The sequence below is a fragment of the Macrotis lagotis genome, chromosome 1 (assembly GCF_037893015.1).
Source record: "Macrotis lagotis isolate mMagLag1 chromosome 1, bilby.v1.9.chrom.fasta, whole genome shotgun sequence".
NCBI lineage: Eukaryota > Metazoa > Chordata > Mammalia > Peramelemorphia > Peramelidae > Macrotis > Macrotis lagotis.
This window is the reverse complement of record NC_133658.1, coordinates 921,994,947-921,998,597: the sequence shown is the minus strand read 5'-3', so window position 1 is coordinate 921,998,597 and position 3,651 is coordinate 921,994,947.

The window sequence follows — 3,651 nt, the reverse complement described above, 5'->3', positions numbered from 1 at the left end:
CTTTCCTTCCTTCTTTGTCCCAAAGTTGTATAATTTTAACCTTGAAAGACTTCTTTAGGTAAGTAGTTATCATAAGAGGAAGGGTGATGGAATATTAAGACAGTGGACTCCCTTAAAATTCATTCCATATGAGAAACGATTAGAGTTGGGGTAGGGGTGGGGTGATAGGACATTCATTTTTCCTTTAAAGGAATCATTAACAGAAGAAAACTGAAATGATAGGACCTGAAGTGTCAGTGACCAGTTATGATGAAAATTAGATGAAGTGAGACTATTCAGAAAAGTTGAGATAATAGCTCTTGGTCAGCTGACTTCACAATCACAATCCTGGGACCTGATAGTCCCAGGATAGGAGAAATATATTGTCTGTATCTCTCATTCACTTCCAACTTCTACTTTATGTTATCTGTAGGGTAGTGTTTAGAGGACAGTAACAGGAAAAATTATAGTCCCTGTTTCCATTGTCAGTAATGACACCATAGTTTTTGAAATTATGTCCTTTCAGATTTTTGACTTTTTCTTCTAAGGAGATCATGGCTCATAATATATATATATATATATATATATATATATATATATATATATATATATATATATATATATATATATATATGATGACCATGAGAAAAAGATATGAAAAAATGCTAAAACCACATACCATAGTACTTTAAAAAAATTAAAAGTATCAATTTCTTTCATATTTTCATTTTATTTTTCCAATTATATGTAAAAATGGGTTTCAATATTAATTTGTTTATTTTTTTGTTTTGAAAATCAATGATGTTAAGTGACCTGCCCATGGTCACACAGCTTGGTAATTATTAAATGGTTGAGCCCAAATTTGAACTAAAATCTCCTGACTCTATGACCTATACACTATCCAGTGTGCTTCCTAACTGCCCAGATCATTACTTTTTTGTAAGATTTTGAATGCTGAATTTTTTGCATTAATTTCTTCTGTTCCCTCTCCCCTCAACAACAGTAATCTAATATATGTCTTTCATGTTCAATCATGTTAAATTTATTCCAATATTAGTAATGTTGTGAAAGAAAGATGACAGTAAAAGGGGAAAATGTGAGGACGAAAAAACATAAAACAAAAACCTTAAATGTGAAAATAAAATGCTTTGATCTGCAATAAGACTCCATAGTCCTTTCTCAGTATAAAGATTGGCATTTTCTATTACATGCCTTTTAGAATGTCTAATCACTGTATTCCTGAGAAAAGCTGTCTGTCATAGTTGAACATCACACATTGTCAAGATTATCCTTTTCATTGGTGATTTCTGATCTAGATCAGATTATCTGAACTGATGTATTCACTCACAGATAAGAGTTATGTTATAGAAAACAAGAAAGTCAATGCTACATCATTGATAGCTTTAATTTTCTTCTATAAACATTGAATTAATTAATAGACTCCCTAGTACAGAACTTCTTTGACCAATGCAGGTCTTCATCTTTCACAGAAAACAACAGTTAGAGAATTCCATTGAAAGGTAATCTGACATGACTAGGGTCAAGCAGCCAGTATATGACACAAGTCAATCTGCCTGCCAAGGTCTTATGCAGAATGTCATATCTTCGGCTAACCTTTTTGAAATATTGTGTATTTAATAAATGTTGACTGATGTATTTATTGTTTTCTTCTTTGCTCCCTAAGTCATTCACCGTGTCAAAGAGTTTGAAAATGTCCTACTTCAGCACCACCAGGTGGTAGGATTTCCTGACATCTGAGAACTGCAGATCTAATATTTGTTGAGATTTTAATTGTCTTCTCATTTTGTGTGTAGGTTTGATGGGAAATCCCCTTATTGTAATCCATTGTAAACCACTGTAAACCACTGAAAGAAGATTTTACATCACCATTTACTTTTTCTTTTGGAATCTTTCCATTGTAAATTTCTGTGATTATCATATTGTGTTATACACTCATTTCTCTCGCCAGTGATCATGAATGCATGGGTCTTTATGAAAATCACCCTAACATGACTGTATATTGGCCTACTGAATGCATATTTTCCCATTGGTTCCACATTTCCATTGCCTTTCTGCCAATCCAATGTGATTCTCAAGTCCCTCTCTGTGACTCACTCTACTCAAGATCACTTATTCAGAGTGAACAATTTTATATTCCTACTTGCTTCATGACTGGTGATTGGAGTTGATTGCTTTGTCTTCATCACTATGCCTTACATAAATGAATTTTCCACTGTGTTCAGATTTTCATTGAGAGAGCACCAAAAAGAAAAAAACACTTTTTTTTTTTTTTTTTTTTTTGCTTATGACAACCAAATCATTTTGGTTTCTTTGTTCCTCATTTCAGGTTATATCTATCCCTTCAATCACCTTCAGATTTTGGTTCTATTCAAGCTAAAATGATTTCATAATTCTATTCCATAATATCTCATCTTCTGAACCCCATTATAGAATCTACTGAATAAAGAGATAAAAGAAACTATATGAATAGTAATGAGTAGAAAGGTTTTTTAAAATGGGATGAAACATAAAGTGTAATTCTTTCCTAATGCTGTTGGCACTAATTCGTTGTTCAATTTAAAAATCTCCTACACACATCTACATAGGCAAATATGTTAATTTGTTGGTTTATGGACAGCTTTTTGTATGTTGAGGGCACAGATGATTGACTAATCTGAATGAGTAAGAAGCAGTGGCCCTGGGAGGTTGCTGACTGTGGACACTTGCAGGAGAACTAAGTTCTCAGGCTCGAATCTAGACTAGAGAGTGAATAAGAATTGAAGGTTAATGAAACAGGAGGGGATTAGGTAACTTCCAGCAAATAACCTCAGAAACTCAGGGACTTAGGTCATTTCCAGCAAAGTGTGGGAAGGGGCTCTTGCTATGTCTTGGAATGGGATAGGAGTACAGAAGTTGGCCCAAGAACAAAATTCCTTAGGCCAGAGGCACCATCCCCCACATCCCAGGACTAGAGGTCAATATAATATTAAGTTGTTAAAAATAACTTTGAAAATGAACACACAAATGAGCAAAAACTCAACCATAGAGAATTATGGGACTAGATAAGATTGGGGGTCATCTTCAGAGAAAGACACATAAGTTAAATAAAAAAGGCTCTCCAACCCCAGAGAATCATGGTTACCTGCTCACAAAGAATTTATAGAACATATAAAAGGTTTTAAATATCAAATAAGAGAAAAATCTTAAAGTGAATATAAGAACAATTAAAGAAAAAGAAGAAAATTGCAAAAGAAAGTGAAATCAACCAGAACAGGAGATTCAGTATTCTAAGGAAGCAATTGACTCTGAAAATCAGAAATGGGAAAGGGGAAATGAATGAAGTTATAGGAGACCAGGACTGTGATAACTAATTGGGTAGTTTAAAAGAAAGGTAGAGGTAGAACAGAGTAAGATGAGATTCTTAAAAGTAAAATATTGTAGGAAAAGTTAAAAAAAGGTTGTCATCATGCACAAATGAGGTGAGAGAGAAAGAACTGATACAGAGGATTTAGATAGGGAATAATAGCTGCTAGTTCTAGAAACCTGCTGTCATTGGTAATAGATTAAAGAGGGGACAATACATAAACATACAGATGCATACCATAGAGATACAGACACACACACACACACGCACACACACACACACACACAGACACACATATGTATACCTAT